The following is a 14,831-nucleotide window of genomic DNA, read 5'->3' on the forward strand; positions in this document are numbered from 1 at the left end:
AAAGTCTTCCCTACCTCCTTCAACCATACAATCGAAGAGTGTCAAACACTAAAGTACAAGATTGAAAAGGTAATCCAAGCTAGACATTTGAAAATATTTGTTAAGACCGAAGAGTATCGATACAGGACACAATCCCCTCTAAGGGAAGAAAGATAATTGGTGCATCAATAGTCACTACCATGATAATGACCGAAGTAACGACGACCAATCAAGGGTAGCAGAAAGACCAAGGATGAAAGAGCCTCTGGACGCACCTTTGAGAGATGTAATAAACACTATATATAGTGGGAGGATTAACGGATAGGGAGTCTCGGCATCAGCTCGAAAATGACACCTCCGAGTGGTGCAATCTGTAAACCAAGTGACAACGTCCCCCCGAAGAAGGCCTCCCATTATGTTCACCGATGTCGATTTCAATGGATTTTACCCACTGTAGGATGATCTCATGGTCATTACAGTTGAAATAAAACAATTCACAATTATGAAAACACTTGTGGACCAAGGGAGCTCGGTGGAAATCTTGTACTGAAAAACGTTTAAGAAGTTGTAGATATCTGAGGCCGACATCTGACCATACGATAAGCAAATCGTGGGGTTCTCGGGTGAAAGGGTAGATACCAAAGGGTATATCGACTTGTTGATGACTTTTTACGGCAAGTGCACCACGTTGTCAGAAGTAATAATTTGTCCCCCTAAGGACGAATATCGATCCCACAAGGAACAATTGACTATTCAAGTACAATATTCGCTAAATATAAAACAAAAAAAATAAAAAGTTGGTTTGAAGTTTGTTATAATGGCAATAATTAAAAAGAAAACAAATCAAAAAGTAATTGCTTTAATTGGAAAAATAGGGATTGGATTTCACCTGTCTCATTCTTATGTATTTTGATTAGCATGTTAACATTATGTTCTTTGATTGAAATTGTTGCCCGTATTAAAGTCATTTATATCGATTCCTCGCATATAAAATTCTTAAGAATGTTCCCTAAATATCGATCTCTTGCATATTTATAAGAACAACTTAGGATCATGCTCAGACCTTTATAACAATTAACATTTCAAGTCTATTTCTAACACTCAAATATGTTAAATATTGTTGTTTAGGTCAAGACCCTAAAAATACTTCCCAATTAGATTTAAGATCCTTAAACATATCACAAATATTTAAAAGCAAAACAACAATACCAATAATCAATCAAGAACAAAATATTATATCATAGTTAAATATCACCTTAATACATAAGAGTTTGAACAGACTACTCCAAATCCCAAAGGGTAAAATTAGCCACGCATACTTCTAGCACCTTCCATTCTTCCAATTGGTTACAATTCACTCAACGATGTTTTCCTCTCAACCTGGCACACTAGGGTTGTGCCTATAACCCCCTATTTAACCTAATTCGCTAGGGTTAGGTGACTTCCTGCGTTGCGCTTTGGGCTTGTTCATAAAAACATAAAATTAGCCCAATTAATCTAACGCATTTTCGCTACTGAGTTGAACTTTTTTTCTCTCTTTTATGCATTTTGGGCCTTCTAGCTTTCTCCTTTTATCATATATAATTTTTCTTTAGTCAAATCTCCATTCTTCCCTAGAAACTTGTAATTAACAACAAATTTGGAAATAAAATGTTCTTATTCAATTAAAGATCATAAAAAATGTAAAAAGGTATAAATTCATAAATTAGGGATTATTTTATATGTAAATTAGCAATTAATACTCATAAGTGTCTATATTTTAATATGAAATATTACGGAAATTAGACACTTATCACCTGTACACCATGTTTGGGGAGGGAACCCTAATTTATCGAACCATTAAAATTTGGTATCTCATTGTTGACGCCGACACTTCTTACAATATTATGTTGGGTGGACCCTTTCTATATTAGCTCGACGCAATAGTTTCTATCCCCACCTGACAATGAAGTTTTCATCGACATCAGAAGATATCCTGATAGTCCATGTCGACCAAAAGACAGAAAGGGAATGTTATGCCGCTAGCCTACGGGTGCGGGTTCCGATGAGAACTGAAAACCAACAACCAAGCACGAGCATGATTGCCACGATAGATCTCAATCTGAGAACGAAGGATGAAATACGAATGCAACCAGACAATGAAACCACAATTGTAGAAATAAGAAGCGAAGGCATCACGATGCAAATAGGCACCTCCTTAGCAACCGTCAATGGCGAAGTGTTGACCAAAGCTCTCGTCGATAATGCCGAACTTTTTACATGGACAACAGCCCAAATGTTTGGGACCTGAATGTTTTCTCTCACAAACTCTTGATACAAAAAGATGTTTGTCCCGTGGCACAAAAGAAAAGGAAGCTTGGGGATGAAAAGAGGGAGGCGGCAAAACAAGAGGTTGACAAACTGTTGAAGGTCAATTTTATCACCAAAGCCAAATATAGAACTTGGTTGCCAAATTTGGTTCTGGTCAAGAAGTTGAGTGGGAAGTGGAGAATATGCACGAACTACACGAACCTCAATAAGACTTGTCTAAAGTATACATATCCTCTGTTAAACATTGATCGAATCGTATATAGAGCAGCTAAACACAAAATCCTAAGTTTTCTTGACGCATACTCCTGTTATAACCAAATTCGGATGCATCCTAGAGATTAGGAAAATACCACTTTCGTGATGGACAGGGCAAACTTCTTTTATGAAGTCATGCCTTTTAGGTTGAAAAATGTCAGAGCCACACATCAAAGGTTAATGGGGCGGAACATTGAAGTATGAAGTCTGAATCCTGCTAAGAACACGTCCAAGATTTGAAGGAAGTGTTTGATGCCCTCAAAAGTTATAACTTAAGGCTTAATACAAAAAAGTGTACACTCAGCGTTGAAGAAGGAAAATTCTTAGGTTTCATGTTGACCCACAAGGAAATTGAGGCCAACCCTAACAAGTGTAGGGAAATAGCCGACATGTGTAGTCTCGCCAACATGAAAGAAATCCAAAGACTTATGGGTAGACTCACTTCACTCTCCCGCTTCATACCCAAACTAGCCAAGAAGACTCGACCAATTATCTTCTTGATGAAGAAAAAATCCAAGTTTGACTGGACTGACGTGTGTGAATTTGTTTTTCTAAAATCAAAACTACAATTTAATCCCACCGGTAATCCAAAAGCCGAAGGCGGAACACCCTATCAAGATATACCTAGCCGCTTCAGAGGAAACAATAAGCTCAACCTTACTGCAATAAGTAAATAAGGAGAAGAGACCAATTTACTTCGTAAGTCAGACGTTTCTAGGTGTGGGAACTAGGTACCAAATGATTGAAAAAGTGGCCTTCACCATTGTAACCACGTCGAGGCGGCTAAGACCGTATTTTCAAAATCACAGAGTTTTTGTGAAAACAGACTACCCCGTAAGCAAGGTCATATGTAAACCAGATCTCGCGAGAAGAATGATCGGATGGTCGATCGAGCTATCCGAGTTCGACATTAAGTTCGAACCTCAGGGCCTAATAAAGTCTCAATGCCTGGTTGACTTTGCAATAAAAACCGAGCCTAAAGAAACGTGGCGTGCACTATGGCGAACCAAATTTCAAGTTCAGTAAAATGGAAACCTCATAATATTGTTTTTGTCAAAAGATAACGATTGACCGAACATTTCTTTACACTTTTTAAAAAATCAGCATTTAAAGTTTTTATAGGAAGAGCTAAAAGGGGCAAACAAAAAGGAGTGTGGAGTGTCAACTAACGATAACCACCCCACTGAAAAAGTCGGATGCACTAAAGTAGTGAAGAAAAAACTAGGGGGTAGGAGACAGCCGCAACATGTCGCAAATGAAGCGAGAGGCTTAGTCGCCCACGACTTCAGATGGAGCTACATGGGGGTGACGTTCAGCATATGAAGAACATCCATGGTGAAGTCATCAAGGGAAAAGTAGATATGAAGGTTGGTAATGAAGCATGTATACACATAGAAGAAGTCGGACTCGACTCTCTCTCGACCATGACACACATTGTCAATTGCATAACATCGGTTGGTTGAGATAATGTCGACTTCCACATCCAAACTCAACATAGGGGACTTCAAAATGAAGGATCTAATCAAAGAGGACCACCTATATCGAGAGAAATGCTCAGTCAGCTTATTATCTACCCACTCATATCCCGTGCGCAAGGGTAGGTTGTTTTCACCTTGATCCATAGCTAATTGTTTGGCCGAGTCAGGGGCATCCCCCCGACATGAACCTCTCTTGGATTCCATCTCTCATGTACTACTTCCTTTGACAACTGAATGGTTACAAATCGAATGGTTACAATGAATGTTGAACAAATCCATAAGAGTTACAAATCCCGCCAAGAGGACAAATCTTCTAGAAACAATGTGGCTCTACAACAAAAGCTTTAAGAGCGAGGGGGCTAGTGTGCCATCAATACCAATGGCCGAATGCCACTACCAGGTGTCATGGCTGAATGACCACCCAATTGAAAGACCGAACCCATGCGAATGATATGACCGAGTCTGTTTTTAGTAAACCAACAACTAATATTTTATACAACGCAATTAGCCACATCAAAAATACAAAATCTTATTTTAACACCGAGATTAACTTTGTGGTCTATCCTAATACAAGTCCAAAATCAAGGAACAATTAGAACCTTATAAATATGCACTAAATTAAAAAAACAAAGATAGACATAATTAAACATTATTTATTACTTTTATCAACTCTATGCAGATAGATTCTAAGTTAACAGATTTGAGTACCTTTTACAAATATTAGTCACCAACTATCCAAGATCGAATACACTACAAAAGAGGACGACGTGACATGAGTAGTTAGCACCAATAGAAGCACCCCCTTCCGATCCAAACAAAATCACCCCTTCCTTACAATCCAAACAAAGTCAAATAATAATTTATGTAATCCAAAAGATTACGTAAAGTAAATTAATAAACAATTATAAGAAAGAACTGACAGCATCATCACACCTGTACTTTTGGTAGTTGATATAAAAAATTATGTATTATATATTCAAATAAATATAAAAATACCCATTGCTTTCACATGGGAAGGCTTTGACTTTTAAGTATGGGTAAAAACTAAATCCACTCCAACTATATGAAGTGCCTGTGCAATAGCCCTTCTCACCTCGTCCCAGTGTTACTGAAAAATGGAGGTATCATCGTCATCTTCTTCCTCAACAGCAATACTATGTGTGGTGACTGTCATCATAGCTGTGGGTTCCGTATTGGCACTGAAGACGCTGAACTCTCTGTGGCTTAGGCCTAAGAGGTTCGAGAAGCTTCTAAGAGCACAAGGTCTTCATGGAGATCCCTACTCCCTTTCACCCCCCTCCTCCAACCAAGACCACCCTCCACAAAACATGCATCCTTCTCGATCTTTTGTTCTCTCCGATGATGTTGCTCCTCGCGTCTTCTTGCCGGCTTACAACACTGTCGCCAAATACGGTTCACTTTTCTTTTTATTTTTCATTGATTATGTAATTCAATTTTAAAAGTTGTTTGAATCGAGGGTTCACTGGTAAAAGAAAAATGAATTATTTGCAGGCAAGAATTCGTTCTTATGGGAAGGCACTACACCAAAGGTCATCATTACTGATCCAAATCACACCAAAGAAGTCTTCAATAACATTCATGATTTCCAGAAACAGAAGATAAGTAACAGTGGCAAGTTCTTCTTCTGTGGTCTGATAAGTTACGAGGGTGATAAGTGGGCTCAACATCGAAAGATTATCAACCCTGCATTCAACTTAGAAAAATTGAAAGTAAGCTTATTAATTTAATTTATCAATAAATAATATTTTTATAGTATTATCTAATTATAAATCGAGTTTCTTTCCTGGAATGGTGCATTCTCCTTGTTAATTTCTCAGATAAAAAATAAATTTATTCTTATAATAGTTAAATAGTGCAACTAAAGCACGAAATCAAACAACAAAATTGAATAGAAATGATTGAAAATGACTTTCCTATAATGTGTTTTACAAAGAAATAGTCCATGCCCAACTGTATTTTTTTTCAATTTTTATTTATTTATTTTTATTGTCTTTAAAATTGATTAGCTAATTGAATTGTGAAAATTTTAACAAATTTGATAAAAATTTTGGTTTATAAAATTTTGAAAAATATTATTGGTTTTTTAATTGAAAATTTAATGAAAAAATAGTGTTAAAATCTTAAACCAAACATCGTAAAAGATAAATCATAACTAAAAACGTCACAACTAAATCCTAACTCGGAAATCCTAAATTAAAAGGTAAAAAAGTAGACCTTAATCGTAAAACATAAATCGTAAAATGTATAGCTAAATCCTAACCCGTATCCTAACTTTAAAGTGTAAACCATAAATATAAAACATAATACCTTGAACCGTAAGTGTAAACTCCAACCGTAAAATTATTTAAGACATCATGAAATAAGTTCTTTTAACTTTTAAATTATGTAATAAAAATAACATAGAAATTTTGTAATTTTGATTACATATTGTCGAATTATGGAGTATTATTTTATTCAGTTGTAAAAAAAGTTACGCTTTAAGTTTACGGATTAGGATTTTAGGGTTAATGATTTGGGATTTACATTTTTTTGACGATTTATGATTTAGGATTTATGATTTAGGTTTTTAGGTGTGATGTTTTTTTATGATTTATCTATATGGTTTAAGGTTTAAACACTTTTTTTTAATTAAATTTTCAATTAAAAAACCACTATGTTCAAATTTTATCAAATTTGTTAAAACTTGCATGACTTCAATTATCACGAATTTTCTAGGAAGTAATCTTCTACATGTACGAATTCAATGTGTAATCAAAATCATCTTCAAGGTGGATTATTTCTATGCAAAACATCATTATAGAAAAATTGTTTTCATGGTACATGACTTCTTCACTAATTTTTTTTTATCTAGAAATCATGTAAGTCCAACACCACTTCTGTTGTTTGATTTCGTGCACCTGAAACATGATTTACCTATTATGAAATAATGTTTTTTCTCCATATTAGGAATAAACAAACTAGACATTTTTAGAAAAAAAAAACCCTATAAATTGACAAATACAAAAAGTTTGTATTTTTTATATAAAAATGATACTAGCTATGATTTCTCACTGGTTAAATTGATGTATATTATTTAATTTGTGTTTAACAATGAAATAAACCACCTTTTTCTAAAATCTCAACGTGGATTGATACTTAATTGACAGAATATGCTACCAGCATTCTTCCAAAGTTGCAATGATGTAATTAGCGTGTGGATGGGAATGTTGTCATCCGATGGAAAATGTGAGATTGACGTTTCGCCTTTCCTTCAAAAGCTGACTTGTGATGTAATTTCCAGAACAGCTTTTGGAAGCAGCTATGCAGAAGGAGAAAAAATATTTCAACTTTTTAGAATTCAGGGGCGCCTTATCATGACTGCAAAGTACACTAACAAACCAATATTGAGGTAAGACCACACTTATTCTTGGTATAATGTGATTACTAAATTAAGCATTTTTAGTTTTATTGAAATTGAACTCACAATGAATTTCATAAGAACCTCAGAGAATCACCCTAATAGCTAGTCATTGTAAATAGAGATTAAGCTCTCCATAACAACAAATCACTGCTATAATGATGACAAATAACTATGAATTACATACATATTTTGATTTAAGGTATATTTGATATCAGTTTTCAAAAAATCTTTGAAATTCAAGCAATGTGGTATACCTAATGACTAATACAAGAACTAGAGTTATTGCTATCGAAATTCAACGTGTTAAGAAATTGACTTATCGTGGTTTAATTAAGAATAATTATAAGTCTTATAAACTAGTCATTTACTTCATAATTGTTATGCATGTTTTTAGGCATATACCAACACTTGCCAAAATGAAGATGAGAGCAGCTGATAAAGAAATAAAAAGTTCACTTCGGGTTATGATAGAAAAACGAGAGAAAGCCATGAAGAATGGTGAATCCTGCAATGAAGATTTATTAGGCATACTCGTGGAATCAAATCAAATGGAAATTCAAGGAAATGGAAACAATAACAGTGTTGGAATTACGATTGAAGAAGTAATTACTGAATGTAAGTTATTCTACATAGCAGGGCAAGAGACCACTTCATCTCTGCTGGTTTGGACATTTGATCATGTTGAGTAAATATCCTGAATGGCAAGTACGAGCAAGGGAGGAAGTTCTTCATGTTTTTGGAAAAAACAATCCAAACTTTGATGGGTTAAGTCTACTTAAAACTGTATGTATCACATGCTTTCATTTGATTATCTTTATTATCTATTAAAAATACATTTTCAAGATAACTTGTGCACAAATGTTTCTTCCGTAGATGACCATGATTCTGTACGAGGTTCTGAGGTTATACCCTCCCAACCTTTACTTCAATCGCACTCTTAAGAAGGACATGGAACTTGGAAATCTGTCACTACCCGCAGGAGTAGATATCACCATGCCAATACTTTTAGTTCACCAGGATGGTGATATCTGGGGTAATGATGCAAAGGAGTTCAAACCAGAAAGGTTTTCTGAGGGAGTTGCTAAGGCAACAAAAGGCCAAGTCTCCTTTTACCTATTTGGACGGGGTCCTAGAATTTGCATTGGCCAAAACTTTACTATGTTGGAAGCCAAGATAGTTTTGTCATTACTTCTGCAGAATTTCTCGTTCGAGCTTTCTCCTGTTTATGTACATGCTCCTGCACTTATGCTTACTTTGCAGCCCAAACAGGGGGCGCCCCTTATTGTGCAAAAGCTATGATAATTAATCATATTTTGACCCAGAAGGTCATGGTTTTTAGGTTGATTGAAACTATGTATCTTTTAAGAACTTGTTTGTAATGCATGTGTTTGAATTGCGTCACGTGGTTTAGTTATAAAGTATTATAGGTTGATGCATAACGAAAAGAAACAAATACTTTTGTTCTTACAAATTATCCGATACCAAATGTCTCCTATCAAGCTGTTTTTTTCTTCTCTTCACTCTGAACAATTTCTTAGAGTTCTGAGAGGGCGGGTACCTGTAAAGATACTCTGACGTTCAAGTTAGACAAGTTCTATGCGAGAAGTCAAATTCAAGGTTCAGAGTAATGTTACCTTTTACCATGGAGGTTTCCTTTTATTTTTAATTCTTTGGTGGGCCTTAATTTGTCAGAGCGGTTAAATCGGGCCTAATAAGCGATAATATTGCTTTGCTACCTCTTAATTTGAATTAGCGCCTTTATCCTGCGATTTGATGTGGATGTTGGTTTGTGCCGAAAGGTCATCAGGACGTCTGAGTGGGCTGCCATTCGGATTTCCAGTTCGTGGTATAACACTTGCCCCCAGGCTTGAGTATTTTTGAGAAAAAGAAAAGTCGTGAAGCAAGATTCAGCCACGTTGTCAATCGTTAAGCGTTTAACCGTGGGGTATGGCATTTTGTTTATGGTGGTCATGACGTGACGTGTGATTGACGTATCGTGTCAGTTCGTATACAATTGTCACATCTGGACAGTTGATTGTGCTTTGATCTGACACTCGAGATTTGTGCAACGCTTGGGTTCCCCGCTCTGCCTTAGTACTATAAATAATGTAGTGGTCCCTCCCCCACTTGCCTGTTTCTGTTCTCTCCTTTTCTGCTTTATCTGATCATCTTCTCGCCCTACTGAAGGTAACCAGCCATGTCTTCTTCTGCATCCGATAGGTCTACCCTAAGAGCAAGGTTATCAAACTCACGGGTTGACTCTTGAAGGAGTCCAGGAGCAGTTAGCAAAACTTTACTACAAGCACAAGTGATCCTTTTCAAGTCTTTCACTTATATGTCATGTTGAACAATTTTCTGCAATGGTTGTGTTTTGATTTCTGGATTGTAATAGCACTTTATGGTGTTTTTATTTTTGAACTGTCATGTATGGCTATTGTGTGTTTCCTTCTTTATTAGTGCCTCAATTTTTTTGATGAATCCAAAGGGGGAGAAGCATCTTCCAATTTGTTATGACTCACTACTTGAATTTTTCTTTGTATATTCTGGATTTGTAGTGCAGGTAACATTCTTTGGTTTACAACTTTTCTTCAAAGCAATGCTTATAAGCAATGGAGATTTGTCTCCATCAAACAAGGGGAGATTGTTGAAGATGGATGAAACTTCTTCTTCACTTGTCTTAATGTGTATGTTTGATGTAGAAAAATGTATACTTTGCTTTGAAGCTTGTAATGTTGTTCTAGTAGTTAGAGTAGGTTAGAGTGAGTTTAAGGTGGCCTTTTGCTTAGTGACCTACTTCATATCCTTAACCAAGGTGGTAAGATCAAACACAAAAAGTTTTTCAAAACTCTTTCATTAACTACCTTATGTTTTCTCAAAACAGGTTATTGCACAAAAATAAATCTGTTGATTTGTAAAACAACAGATTTATTTTTGAACTGGTGAAATGCTTTTCAAAATTTTGCCAGGGCACCAAACAGTTGGTTGCAACCCGTTATTTATGTTAAGATGAGTTGGAAGTGTTTTCTGAAAAACAATCTGTTTATTTTAACTTCAACCTGTTCTTTTTATAACAGTTTTCAACTGTTTTTTGAAAAACTATTATAAACTGTTTTCATATAAAGAGAGATCACATGAAAAATGACTGAGAAATCACATTTTTGAACTCCGGTCAAAGAGTTTTCATTGAGAGACAAAAACTTTTGAATATTTTCTTGAAAGGTTCTCTTAAAGAATTCAAGTGTGCTTGTTTATTGTGCATCTTGGTCAAGGGTTGAGGTTCTGTCATTGCTGAATTGCAAAAGGGTGTTGTTGTTCTTAGGTTTCTTGCATCTTCTTTTTAGGTGCTTTCTTTCCTTATTCATTCTTGTGTAAAGGTGGTTGTATAGACACTTCTTGATAGGATTTCTTGGAGTGTTTTTGCTGCTGAAATAGGATTTTTCAGCATTGTGTATGCCTTGTTCTTGAAGGGTTCAAGAACCACAAGGTTTTGTAATTGATTTTATTTGTTTAGTGGATTTCACCTTGGTGTGAGGTGAGACTGAATGTAGCTCTTGATGAGTGAACCAGTATAAACTGTGTGTCCATCTTTCTTCTCAATCTTTGCACTCCTTTTCTGCATAATTTGATAATCTGATAGGAAATAAATTTGTTGAATCAAAATTAAATTTGTTCTTTTTGGGTTTGTTCATACTTTTCTTCTAAGATCCTGAATAAGTTCTTGGTTGTTTGCAAATATCTAAATTTTTGTGTTGGCTGTTTAAAGAGAGTAATAAATCTTTAAACTAACTCTTTTCAAGATTCATATTCCCTTTAAGATCAGTTGTTAAAGATCCAAAGTTTAAATTTCTGGGTGTAAATCTTGTTGTAGTAAAAGATCTTACACTGTTATGGAAAAACTATCTTTTAATCTCAAGCTAATCAGATTAAGGAATAACTACAACATTTTCTGGAGTGCATTTGTGCTTCCTTGTGTGAGAAAATAATGAACAAAAGATAATTATTTGCTCACAGATTCAATGTTCAAGAACCTGATTAAAAAAATTCAAATAGTTCAAGAGAAAAAGTGATGAATTAAACTTTATAATAATTTTCATAAATAATCACGATAAGAAACAGGATACCGACTAAGAAGCATTATGACAAACAGGTTGTGGGTAAAGAATATAAGAATAAAAAATGGAAAAGAATTAGAAGAGTTAAAACCATGAGAGTGAGAGAAACTTTTTCTTGACGCCTAAGCAAAATAATATCAAAATAAATTTGCATTGCTAAAATGCTCAGAAAAATCAAATACATAATAACAATCTAAACGAAATATTCAATTTTTAAAAAAAAAGTACAACATTTTTTGGAAACTGAGAAAAGAGTGGATATGTACTTGCTTGTGTTAGAAAAAAAAATAAAAAAAAATCATTGTTTGCTCACAATATTAAATACCAAATGGATGAATTCAACAATAAAAATGAACATATATCATAGATGAATTGAATTATAAAGAAATTTGCACAGTTACCTGTGAGAAAAGAGTGAATTTGTGCTTCATTGTCTGGAAAAAGAATGAACAAAAGATCATAGTTTGCTCACAGTTTTAAATACCACATAGATTCAACAACATAAATGAGCACATATAAAAGACGGATTAGATAAAAAGGAAAAGAAAATATGCACACTAGTGAGAAAAGAGTGCATTTGTACTTCCTTATATGAGAAAATAATGAACAAAAGATCATTATTTACTCGCAGATTTAATGTTTAAGAACCAGATTAAAAAAATTTCAAATAATTAAAAAAAAATGATGAATTAAACCTTATAATAATTTTCGTAAATAATCACCATAAGAAATATGTACAAACTAAGAAACATTATGACAAAGAAGTTGTGGGTAAAAAACATAAGAATAAAAAATGAAAAAGAAGTTTAAGAGTGAAAATCATGAGAGTGAAAGAGACTTATTCTTGACTACTTAAGACAAAATAATATCTAAACAAATTCGCTATGCTAAAATACTTAAAAAAAATCAAATACAGAGTGACAGTTTGAAAGAAATATTTAAATTTTTAAAAAAAACTATATCATTATTTGAAAATAAAGTGGATTTATGCATAATAACTAGATAAAAGTTCAGTGTTTGTTCACATTATTAATTATCAAAGGATTCAACAACAAAAATAACATATAGATGAATTGGATAAAAACAAGAAATTTTTACACTTACATGTGAGAAAAAAAGTGAATCTGAATCTGTGCTTCCTTGTTTGAGGTGCCTTCTACATTTATTCACATGTAACACATATAACTAATAAAATTTTTTCCAAACTTCATCAGAAATAAAAAAATCAATTGAGATTCGAAATTTAAAATTCAAAAATAATTACATAACTTATTTATGTAAGATGTATTTCTTCTGTAACTTTTGCAGTAGTCAAAACACCCCACTTAGACTTACGTGAGATAAAAAAACAAATGAATTCACATTCAAAATTTAAAATTCAAAGTCATTATCTTATTTATGTAATTTGTCTTTTTTCTGTAAATTTGTAAATTTTTCCTCCTTTCAGAGCACCTTCTGCATTGGCTTCTTGTAGAGCACCTTATGTATTTGTACATGTGTCTTGCACACAGCCATCCATGAAGTAGCCCTCTTTGTGTGCCACATGTGTACTATAAATTTAAATAATATAAAAATACCCATTGCTTCCACGTGCTAAGGTTTTGAAGTTTTAAATATTGGTAAAAGCTAAATGCACTGCAATTGTGAAGTGCCTGTTCGATAGCCCTTCTGATTTCGTCCCAGTGTTCTCTAATAATGGAGCTATCGTTATCTTCTTCCTCATCAAGAGGTTAGAGAAGCTTCTAAGAGCACAAGATCTCCATGGTGCTCATTCTTTCACGCCCCTCCTCCAACCACAACCAGCCTCCACAAAACACGTCTCATTCTCAATCTTTTGTTCTCTCCGATGATGTTCAAAATTGAAAGTAAGCTTATTGTCAACCTTGGATTCAACTTAGGAAAATTGAAAGTGTCAGGCAAAAAAAAGCCTAAATAATAACTGAGACTGGTCGCACAATAATTACTTATGTGTTGATGATCTTTTGGTTCCTTCCTTCGAGTCTTCTTTCACAAATATTGACTTTCGATCTGAAAAAGGTTACTCAAACAATCAAGTAAGTACTATGTTTAAAGAGTTTATATTGATAATTGAAAAAACATATCTTACCCCTCCACAAATGGTTTATTTATAGGGTAGGTTATGGGTCATTGTTGTGATGGACCAGATATAAGTTATTAACTGATGTGCATCGTGATCCTTGACCTGATTAATAGAAAGATAGAATTATTGGAATATAGATATGTTGGAATATCTAAAGAGTTATCATCTTTCAATTAATCAGTATTTACTGATTTATCGGAGATGTTTCCCACATATTTCGGGATATGAATGACCTGATTAATAAGAAGATAGATTTATTGGTATATAAATATGTTGGAATATCTAAAGATTACTTATCATCTTTCAATTAATCACTATTTAACTAATTTATCGGAGATGTTTCCCACATATTTCGGAATATGAATGCGACTCATTAAGTGCAATTGTAATACTATCATTTATTGCATGTCTTGAAACGTTCTTTGTCTCGGTCATTTGGTCACTAGACTTGAGATCGGTTTGTTCGGTACCGACCAGTACAGAAAAGAAGCTTATTAGTTAAATAAATAATATTTTTTATAGGATTACCTAATTATAGATCGAATTTCTTTCCAGGAATGCTACAATCTCCTTATTAATTTTTCATATAAAAAGAAATTTATTCTTATAATAGTTAAATCGTGCAACTAAAGCACAAAATCAATCAAGAAACACTACAAAAAAAAGTGTATATTGTGGCGGTTTTTTTCGTATAAAGTGGCGTTTATAACCGCCACAATATACGCTTGTGGCGGTTTCCCAAACCGCCATAGAACTGGCCGCCACAAAGTTTAATGTGGCGGTTTTATGTTACCCGCCGCAACACCCGCCACTTTAAACATAGTGTAAGTAGTGGCGGTTTTTATCTGTAAGTAGTGTCAGTTATAACTGTCGCAATTTACAATCATTGAAGAAGATTCTGACACCATAATATTCGTAAGTAGTGGCGTTTTTAACTGACGTAATTTTATTACTGAATAAGGAAAATTTAACCACTTTTTTATAATTTTTTTTATAATTTTTTTTATAATCTGTTTTATACAATTATAAAATTTAACCACCACTTTTCTATAATCTTTTTTATAATCTGTTTTATACAATTATAAAATTTAACCACCACTTTTTCAAAATAAAATAAAATAATGTATAAAGTTATAATCATCCATTCATTTCATTAAAAATTAAAGCACACATAA

At 33.9% G+C, this 14,831-nt stretch overlaps 1 pseudogene; it reads left to right on the forward strand.

The window, feature by feature from the left end:
- Window positions 1-5,064: 5,064 nt before the first annotated feature.
- Window positions 5,065-8,844, forward strand: LOC137810041 (11-oxo-beta-amyrin 30-oxidase-like; annotated as a pseudogene).
- Window positions 8,845-14,831: the final 5,987 nt, after the last annotated feature.

Source organism: Phaseolus vulgaris, chromosome 11 (assembly GCF_000499845.2).
Source record: "Phaseolus vulgaris cultivar G19833 chromosome 11, P. vulgaris v2.0, whole genome shotgun sequence".
NCBI lineage: Eukaryota > Viridiplantae > Streptophyta > Magnoliopsida > Fabales > Fabaceae > Phaseolus > Phaseolus vulgaris.